General features: G+C 38.8%; 1 pseudogene; it reads left to right on the top strand.

Annotated features, from left to right (window-relative positions):
- The first annotated feature begins 2,513 nt into the window (after positions 1-2,513).
- LOC133242620 (progesterone receptor-like) overlaps positions 2,514-10,962 on the top strand; it is a 41,674-nt pseudogene continuing 33,225 nt past the window's right edge.

Below are 10,962 nucleotides of genomic sequence, written 5' to 3'. Positions count from 1 at the left end.
TAATTACCTTAGATATAAACGGATTAAATGCTCCAACCAAAGACAGAATGGCTGACTAGATCAGAAACAAGACCTGGATATATACTGCCTACAAGAAACTTACTTCAGATCTAGAGACACATACAGGCTGAAAGTGAGGTGATTGAAAAAGGTATTCCAACAAATGGAAAAATTTTTTTAAATTAATTGGAGAAGCCATACTTATATCAGGCAATATGTACTTTAGACTGCTACAAGAGGCAAAGAAGGACACTACATAATGTTCAAAGCATGAATCCAACAAGAAGATATAACAATTGCAAATATATACACCCAAAAAGGAGCACCTGGATATATGACACAAACACTAACAGAAATAAAAGGAAAAATCAATGCTAACACAATAATGCTAAGACACTCTAACACCCCACTTACATCAACCCCACATCATCCAGACAGAAAATGAATAAGAAAACACAGGCCTGAATTAACACATTACATATTAAATGCTCTTAATTTTATCTTATCATATATATATATATATATATATACACATATATACATATATATATATATATATATATATATATATATATATGCTGCTAAGTCGCTTCAGTCATGTCCGACTCTGTGCAACCCCATAGATGGCAGCCCATCCGGCTCCCCCGTCCCTGGGATTCTCCAGGCAAGACCACTGGAGTGGGTTGCCACTTCCTTCTCCCATGCATGAAAATGAAAAGTGAAAGTGAAGCCCCTCAGTCCTGTCTGACTCTTAGCGACCCCATGGACTACAGCCTACCAGGCTCCTCCATCCATGGGATTCTCCAGGCAAGAGTACTGGAGTGGGGTGCCATTGCTTTCTCTGTATGTGTGTATATATACACACACATACACACACACACACACACATAGAGAGAGAGCGCCCACATTCCATCTGAAAGCAAGAGATTACACATTCTTTTTTATATGAATATGAACCATTCTCTATAAGAGATCACAAGCTAGGCCACAAGGAAGCCTCAGTAAATTTAAGAAAAATTTAATCGTACAAACATCTTTTCTTACCACAGAGCTCTGAGACTAGAAATCAACTACCAAAACAAACAAACAGAAAAACTGGAGAAAATACAACAGAATCACATGAAGGCTAAAACATTCTGTTACAAAACACCCAATGGATCATTGAAGAGATTAAAGAGGAAACTAAAACATATCTAGAGACAACTGAAAATGAAAACATGGCGATCCAAAATGTATGGGACATAGCAGAAACAGTTCTATTATGGAAGTTTTTAGTGACACAAACTTACCTCAGGAGACAAAAAAAAAAAAAAAAAATCCAATATAAACCGCCAAACCTTACAGCTAAACCAACTAGAGAAAGAAGAGCAAAAAAAACCCAAAGATAGTAGAAAGAAAGAAATCATAAAGATCAGAGCAGACATAAATGATCTAGAAGCTAAAAAGAAGCCAGTAGAAAAGGTCACTAGTGTTATCACTAAAAGCTGGTTCTTTGAAAACATAAATAAAATCGATAAATGTTGAGCCAGACACATGAAGAAAAAAAGGGGAGGGCCCACATCAATAAAATCAGAAATAGAAAAGAAGCTACAACCAAGACTACAAAATACAAAGGATGATAAGACACTACAATGAGCAACTATACACCATTAAAATGGACAACATAGAAGAGGAAGACAAAGTCTTAGAAAGGTACTATCTCCTAAGACTGAACCACGAAGAAATAGAAAATAAAAACACACCTGTTACCAATACTAAAATTGAATCAGAAATTTAAAACTCTCACAAAACAAGGACCCAGGCTTCAAAGGTGAATTCTACCAAGCATTTAGAGAAGACTTGATATTGATCCATCTGAAACCATTCCAAAAAACTGCAGAGGAAGATATTCTCAACAAAATACTAGTCAAGCAAATTCAATAATGCATTAGATCATAAATCATGATCAATTAGGATTTGTCCTAGGGGTGCCAGGCATTTTCATTATCCACAAAAAAAAAAAAAAAAAAAATCACTGTGATATACCACCCCAGTAACAAAATGAAGAGTAAGAGCCCTATGATCATCTCAGTATCTGCAGAAAAAGCTTTGGACAAAATTCAACATCCATTTATGATAAAAAGCCTCTCTAGAACATATATCAACAACACATTAAAAGAATTATACACCATGATCAAGTGGGATTTATCCCAGGGATGCGCAGATTCTTCAATATATGGAAATCAATCAATGTGATACACCACATTAACAAATAGAAGAACAAATACCATATGATCACCTCAACAGATACAGAAAAATGTTCAACAAAATTCAACACCATTTATGATTAAAAACTCTCCAGAAAGTGAGCACAGAGGGAACCTACCTCAACATAATAAAGGACATAAAAGACAAACCCACAGCAAACATCAGTCTCAATGGCAAAAAACTGAAAGCATTTTGTCTAAGACCAGGAACAAGACAGAGATGGTCACACTCGCCACCGCCACTCAAACCAGTTTTGAGGTCTAGCCATGGCAATCAGAGAAGAGAAAGCAATAAAAGGAATCAAAAACGGCGGAAAATGTGAAATTGTCATTGTTTGTAAATGAGATGATATTAAGTATGGAAAATCATAAAGATGCTACCAGAACACTACCAGAGTTTATCACTGAATTTGGTAAATCTGCCAGATATAAAATGAATACACCAAAATTTCTTGCATTCTTATACACTAATGATGAATGATCAGAAAGAGAAATTACGGAAACGATCCCACTTTACATCACATTAAAAATATAATAAAAATACCTAAGAAGAAAACATACCTAAGGAGGCAAAAGACCTGTACTCAGAAATCTATAAGGATTGATAAATGAAATCAAAGATGACACAAAAAGGTGGAGAGATATACCATGTTCTTGGAGTGGATTAATCAATATTGGGAAAATGACTACACTACCCAAACTGACTAACAGATTCGATGCCATCTCTACCAAATTACAATGATATTTTTCATGGAAATAGAACAAAAATGTTTACAAATTGTTTGGATGAAAACAAAAGACCCGGAACAGTCAAAGCCATCTTGAGAAAGAAAAATGGAGCTAGAGGAATCAGGCTTCCTGACTTCACAATACACTACAAAGCTACAGTAACCAAAACAGTATGGTACTGGCACCAAAACAGAAATACAGACCATGGGATAACAATAGAAATCCCAGAGAAAAAACCAGTCACCTATGTCAACAACCTCAGATATGAAGATAATACTACTCTTAATAGCAGAAAGTGAAGAGGAACTGAAGAGCCTCCTGATGAAAGTGAAAGGGGAGAGTGTAAAGCTGACTTAAACCTCAAAAAAAAAAAAAAAAAAAAAAAACTCATTCAAAAAAACTAAGATCATGGCATGCAGTTCTATCATATCATGGCGAATAGAAGGGGGAAAGGTGAAAGCAGTGACAGATTTTCTTTTCTTGGGCTCCAAAATGACTACAGACAGTGACTGCAGCCATGAAAGTAAAAGATGCTCGGTCCTTGGAAGGAAAGCTGTGACAAACCTAGTTCAGTTCAGTTCAGTCACTCCTTCATGTCCAACTCTTTGTGACCCCATGAACCGCAGCACACCAGGCCTCCCTGTCCATCACCAACTCCCGGAGTTTACCCAAACTCATGTCCATTGAGTCAGTGATGCTATCCAGCCATCTCATCCTCTGTCGTCCCCTTCTCCTCCTGCCTTCAATCTTTCCCAACATGAGGGTCTTTTCAAATGAGTCAGCTCTTTGCATCAGGTGGCCAAAATATTGGAGTTTAAGCTTCAACATCAGTCCTTCAAGTGAACACCCAGGACTGATCTCCTTTAGGATGGACGGGTCGGATTTCCTTGCATTCCAAGGGACTCTCAAGAGTCTTCTCCAACACCACAGTTCAAAAACCTCAATTCTTCTGCGCTCAGCTTTCTTTATAGTCCAATTCTCACATCCATACATGATTACCGGAAAAACCATAGCCTTGACATGATGGACCTTTGTTGACAAAGTAATGTCTCTGCTTTTTAATATGCTGTCTATCTTGGTCATAACTTTCCTTCCAAGGAGGAAGCTTCTTTTAATTTCATGTTTCTGCAATCACCGTCTGCAGTGATTTTGGACGCCCCCCCTAAAAAAAGTCAGCCACTGTTTCCCCATCTATTTGCCATGAATTGATGGGACTGGATGCCATGATCTTAGTTTTCTGAATGTTGAGCTTTAAGCCAACTTTCTCACTCTCCTTTTTCACTTTCATCAAGAGGCTCTTTAGTTCTTCATTTTCTGCCATAAGGGTGGTGTCATCTGCATATCTGAGGTTATTGATATTTCTCTCGGCAATTTTAGTTCCAGTTTGTGCTTGATCCAGCCCAGTGTTTCTCATGATGTAATCTGCATATAAGTTAAATAAGCAGGGTGACAATATACAGCCTTGACGTACTCCTTTTCCTATTTGGAACCAGTCTGTTGCTCCATGTCCAATGCTAACTGTTGCTTCCTGACCTGCATATGGGTTTCTCAAGAGGCAGGTCAGGTGGTCTGGTATTCCCATCTCTTTCAGAATTTTCCACAGTTTATTGTGATCCACACAGTCAAAGGTTTTGGCATAGTCAATAAAGTAGAAATAGATGTTTTTCTGGAACTCTCTTGCTTTTTCCATGATCCAGTAGATGTTGGCAATATGAACTCTGGTTCCTCTGCCTTTTCTAAAACCAGCTTGAACATCTGGAAGTTCACGGTTTACGTATTGCTGAAGCCTGGCTTGGAGAATGTTGAGCATTACTTTACTAGCATGTGAGATGAGTGCAATTGTGTGGTAGTTTGAGCATTCTTTGGCATTGCCTTTCTTTGGCATTGGAATGAAAACTGACCTTTTCCAGTCCTGTGGCCACTGCTGAGTCTTACAAATTTGCTGGCATATTGAGTGCAGCACTTTCACAGCATCATCTTTCAGGATTTGAAATAGCTCAGCTGGAATTCCATCACCTCCACTAGCCTTGGTCATAGTGATGCTTCCTAAGGCCCACTTGACTCCACATTCCAGGATGTCTGGCTCCAGGTGAGTGATCACACCATCGTGATAATCTGGGTCATGAAGATCTTTTTTGTACAGTTCTTTTGTGTATTCTTGCCACCTCTTCTTAATATCTTCTGCTTCTGTTAGGCCCATACCATTTCTGTCCTTTATTGAGCCCATCTTTGCATGAAATGTTCCCTTGGTATCTCTAATTTTCTTGAAGAGTCTTTCCCATTCTGTTGTTTTCCTCTATTTCTTTGCATTGATCACTGAGGAAGGCTTTCTTATCTCTTCTTGCTATTCTTTGGAACTCTGCATTCAAATGCTTATATCTTTCCTTTTCTCCTTTGCTTTCTGCTTCTCTTCTTTTCACAGATATTTATGAAATAGGAAAAGGAGTACGTCAAGGCTGTATATTGTCACCCTGCTTATTTAACTTATATGCAGAGTATATCATCAGAAACGCTGGACTGGAAGAAACACAAGCTGGAATCAAGATTGCCGGAAGAAATATCAATAACCTCAGATATGCAGATGACACCACCCTTATGGCAGAAAGTGAAGAGGAACTAAAAAGCCTCTTGATGAAAGTGAAAGTGGAGAGTGAAAAAGTTGGCTTAAAGCTCAACATTCAGAAAACGAAGATCATGGCATCTGGTCCCATCACTTCATAGGAAATAGATGGGGAAACAGTATCAGACTTTATTTTTCTGGGCTCCAAAATCACTGCAGATGGTGACTGCAGCCATGAAATTAAAAGATGCTTACTTCTTGGAAAGAAAATTATGACCAACCTAGATAGCATATTCAAAAGCAGATACATTACTTTGCCAACCAAGGTTCATCTAGTCAAGGCTATAGTTTTTCCTGTGGTCATTTATGGATGTGAGTGTTAGACTGTGAAGAAAGCTGAGTGCTGAAGAATTGATGCTTTTAAACTGTGGTGTTGAAGACTCTTGAGAGTCCCTTGGACTGCAAGGAGATCCAACCAGTCCATTCTGAAGATCAGCCCTGGGAATTCTTTGCAAGGAATGATGCTAAAGCTGAAACTACAGTACTTTGGCACCTCATGTGAAAAGTTGACTCATTGGAAAAGACTCTGATGCTGGGAGGGATTGGGGGCAGGAGGAGAAGGGGACGACAGGTTGAGATGGCTGGATGGCATCACTGACTCGATGGACGTGAGTCTAGGTGAACTCCGGGAGTTGGTGATGGACAGGGAGGCCTCGTGTGCTGCGATTCATGGGGTCGCAGAGTCAGACACGACTGAGCGACCGAACTGAACTGAACTGATGCATATAATGCATATGACCTATATGAAACAATGTAATGAAAATCCACATATGAATTCATCTGGCTTAGGAAAGTTTATTACCAATGCTCTTGAAACTGACTGTGTATTTCCTCCTGGTCCTTTCTGTTTTCCCAGGAAACTTCTAGCTTTAATTTTAGGTTTTTCGTTCTGTTGTATAATTCTGTAGGCTTTCTGATTATCTATGTGTCCCTTAACAATATATTCTTATGTGTGTTTTGACTTTAAGGCTATTGCATACAGTGCAGCTGTGAACATTCTTGAGTCTTCTAGTGCTCATATGCAAGTTTCTATAGGTAAGGTATGCACCTGATTATAATATGTGTTCATCTTGGTTGTACTAGATAGTGCCAAACTGTTTTCAAAATAGTTATACCAATTCACATCCCATATCAGCTCTGTATGAAAGTTCTTATTTATGTGTCTTTGCCATGCTGGATAGGTTGTATTTCATGGTGACTGTAATTTGCATTGCTGTAGTTACTAATGAGATCAATTGTATTTTTGTTCCCTGTTTTTATTTTTTCTTCCTCTGTAAAATGTCTGTTTAGTCTTTCTCTCTGATTTAAGGGATTCTTTGTATACTGCCTGGAGAAGGAAAATGGCAACCCACTCCAGTATTCTTGCCTGGAGAATTCCATGGACCGAGGACCCTGGCTGCAATCTGTGGGGTCACAAAGAGTCAGACACGATTGAGCTACTGACACTTTTGTATACTATGGATATATATGTTACAAATATCTAATTAAAGAATGAGAAAGAAGAGCCTATCTGATAAAGTGGTTATGGTTGTTGTTTAGTCACTAAGTCGTGTCTGACTCTTTGCAACCCCATGGACTGTAGTGCTCCAGGCTCCTCTGTCCATGAGATTTCCCAGCCAAGAAAACTAGAGTGGGTTGCCATTTGCTTCTCCAGGAACTCTTCTGAGCCCAGTATTGAACCTGCATCTCTTTTTTTTTTTTTTTTTTGAACCTGCATCTCTTACATTGGCAAATGGATTCTTTACCACTGAGTCACCAAGGAATTTTGGTCAAGTGGTAGTTGGGCATAAATCTAAATGAAATGAGAAGTGACTCTTGTACATATTTAGGTGAAAGACCATTTCAGGTAAGGGAAACAGAATAAAGGCCTGAGGCAGGAACAGAAGCAAGTTCCTCAGAACTCAGCAAGTTCCAAGAACATGGGCATCAGGTGGATGGAGCTGGGGACACTGTAAGAGTCTTTGCAGACTCTTTGCAGAATGATATTGGGCTTTGTAGAGTTTGATAAAGAATTTGGATTTCATTCTAAGTAGGATGAGTAGTCACTGAGCGTATTGAGCAAGGAGTGAAATAATCCAAATGAAGTTTCCCCCCCCCCCATGGAAAAGCATTTTATTTTAATTATAGCAGTGTGTACATGATTGAAGTTTTGAAAGGCCCATTCAGCTGAGTAGAGAATAGGCTGTGGAGGTACAAGGATGAAAGCTGGGAAATCAGCCAGCACATGTTGCAGTAGTACAGCTCTGATGATGGTGGCTTAAATGATGGAAGAAGTGGAAATGGGGAGAAATGATTGGATTTGAATTATTATTTCATAGTAATGCACCAGGATCTGCTGATGAATTAGATATGAAGTGAGAGAAGAAGTGAGGTAGCAAGGATGACACCAGAGTTTTTCCAGAGCAATAATGTAAATGGAGTTGAAAAATGGAAGCTTCAATTTGGAGACAGGTGTATCAAAGTTTGCTTTAAAAACATTAAGTCTTGGGGAGGGTGTTATTAGTTATACAAGCAAAAATGCTGAATAGTAAGTAAGATAGTTGAGTCTCAAATTCCCTGAGAAAGTTGAAGCAGGAGTTATACATTTGCGACTGTTCCATAAATACATGACATAAAGATATGAGTAGATGCAGACACATATAAAGAGAGTATAGCTGTGTAGGAGAAGTCTGAGGACTGAGTTTGGAACTCCACAATTTAGAAGTTAGGAAGATGTAAAGAACAAGCCAGAGAGACTAAAGGAGTGGCCACAAGAGGTATGTGGAAGCCAAGAGACTAGAGTGTTACAAGTAGAAGGAAATGATCAACTGTGTCGAGCACCACTGATGGTTTGATTAAGATAAGTAGTGAGCAGTGACCATTGTTTTTTGACTGGTGGAAATCACTGGTGTGCTTGCCAAGAGCAGTTCTATTGGAGTAGGGAGAAAAATCTGACTGGAATGGGTTCCAGGGAGAATGGGAGGAGAGAGTAATCTCACTTCAGTGGATGGACTGTGCATGAGAGGATTAGGGGATGCAGGCACAAGGGCAGACAGTTGCAGAGAAAAGTCCTTGAGTAGATGAAGAAAAATAAGATTTAGTGCTGAAGTGATAGAGGCACAGGCAGTCCATGCATTGCAACAGGAAGGAGGCAGAGTATCAGGCTACCACTAGTGCACATTGATTACAAAGAAAACACTCTCTAGATGGATCTCCTCTTTCCCTAAGCCTCAAAAAATTAGCTTCTCTGCTTCTGTTTCCATCCTCAAAATGATGTCCATTAGGTGGAATGAGGAACAGCTATCAAGTCTTTCTCTCCACATTATTTCTAACACCTCCATGCCCATCCCTTAGCATCTGAGCCTATCTTCCCTCCTTCCAGCAAAACATTGAAAACTCCTGAAGATAGATGCCGGGGGGTGAGTTGAGGGTGGCTACTGGGCTCACACACCTAGTCTCTACTTAGGTTACCAAACCACCAGGTACTGTTGTTTTTCAGTGTACATAATGTTACATATTATACAGAGTTATTATGTATTTTTACTGAATTCTGGGTATTTTTACCATTATCTTTTTTCTTGGTCAACCATCATATGAAGTTATATAGATTTATTCATTATATTAACAGTAATTTTTGTACATGAAGGTTAGGAATCACTTCTTTGAAAGACCACCTTATATGAAATTCAGCAAATCAGAAAAAAAATCACATTGCTGTTCCCATTCTCTTCTTTGTATTTTTTCTGGGATATTCCTTTTTCAAGCTCTATGTTAAGCCAAAATAATAACTTCAGTAGCTCAAGAAACATTCCCTGGTGGCCCACTGTGCGGTAGGCAGTTTGGAAGACTTCAGGTCTGCGTTAACTGCAGGAGACCTGGCCCTTGTCCTCATGGGGCCTGGTGGAGGTGGCGGCTGTGTACTCGGAAGGAAGCAGATACAGCAATGGAGAAGAACTACAGAAAGACATAATCCTATATTCTTTCATCCATTCAGCAGAGGTTTACTGAGGCAGTACCAGACACTGAGTGAATATACAAAGCTGACAAAGAGGCGATCTCTTCTTTGAAGATCACTGTAAAGAACAAGGGGACTTTCTCTTTAACCCTTTTCTTCTCTTAACATTATCTTCCCTTGGGGACTCTGATTTGTATCTACAACACTGTATGTGGTTACAATAATTGTATATCTAAATTTAAATATCTATCCAAATTTTAATCTAATGTTGTCCTCTGCGGGGCTCTGGACCTTAACTTAAAATTGCCATTTGTGGCAGAAATAAAGAACACCACTCCCTTCTATATTTTGCTGTATGATGAAACAAAGGCAATTTAAAAGTTTGGTGCAGATGTACCTGTGTTTTTACAGTTCACACTTTATATAATGTCAAAAGGAGTTAAGGTTAACTGTATTTTTAATAACAGCTGATTGTTTTATTTAACTTGCTAAGAGAAAAGTCAGAGACTGGATGCTGGACAATGGAACTAATGAGGTCCAACTCATAGTGAAAAAGTAACAGTGTTAGTCACTCAGTCATATCTGACTCTTAGTGACTCCATGGACTGTAGCACACCAGGCTCCTCTGTCCATGGGATTCTCCAGGCAAGAATACTGGAGTGGGTAGCCGTTCCCTTCTCCAGAGGATCTTCCCAATCCAGGGACTGAACCCAGGTCTCCCGCATTACAAGCTGATTCTTTACCGTATGAACTATAGGCTTGATTTCAAGTGCAAACCTCATAGAGAAAAATATTCTGAAGTAGTGTTTTCCAAACTGTTAATTCCCTGAGATACTAACAGATCTTTCATCAAGTAAAAAGGCCAGATAGACTTGGAAAGCACGGTATATTAACATTTTTCTCTTAGAGATCCATAATCCAAACAATGTATTGAAGGTTCTCAGATACAGGACTAAGTAAGGTAAGGATATCACTTTAACTTTATTAACACAGCATTGCTTAAACATATATGCCCATAGAAGCCTGTGTTGTTTGTTTGTTTCCTTGGGTTTTGGAGGAAGAGGAATATACGTGATTAGGAACATGTTTTAATATCAGAAAATTCAAACAAACAAAGTTATAGTTTTCACTTCCTCTCTCAATTCTTTCTAATCATGTTTCAAAAGTCAGAGCTAATGTTAGTGAGTGTCCGCTATACCAGGCACTTGACCACATACCTTACACATTATCTTACCTAGACTGATGACAGTATTGAGAGGTAAATTCCCTATTTAAAAGCTGAATAAACTGGTACTTGGATAAATAAAATAATCTACCCCCCATATAATGTTTTTAAATGATAGGATTCATACACAGATATGGCCAACCCAAGGTCCATTTTTCCCACATGCCACACGTTCATGAACTGTAGAAAGATGAGTTATTACATCTCT

This window comes from Bos javanicus, chromosome X (genome assembly GCF_032452875.1).
Source record: "Bos javanicus breed banteng chromosome X, ARS-OSU_banteng_1.0, whole genome shotgun sequence".
Lineage (NCBI taxonomy): Eukaryota > Metazoa > Chordata > Mammalia > Artiodactyla > Bovidae > Bos > Bos javanicus.
Note: the sequence above shows the minus strand (reverse complement) of the source record. Positions and strands in the feature narration are given on the sequence as shown.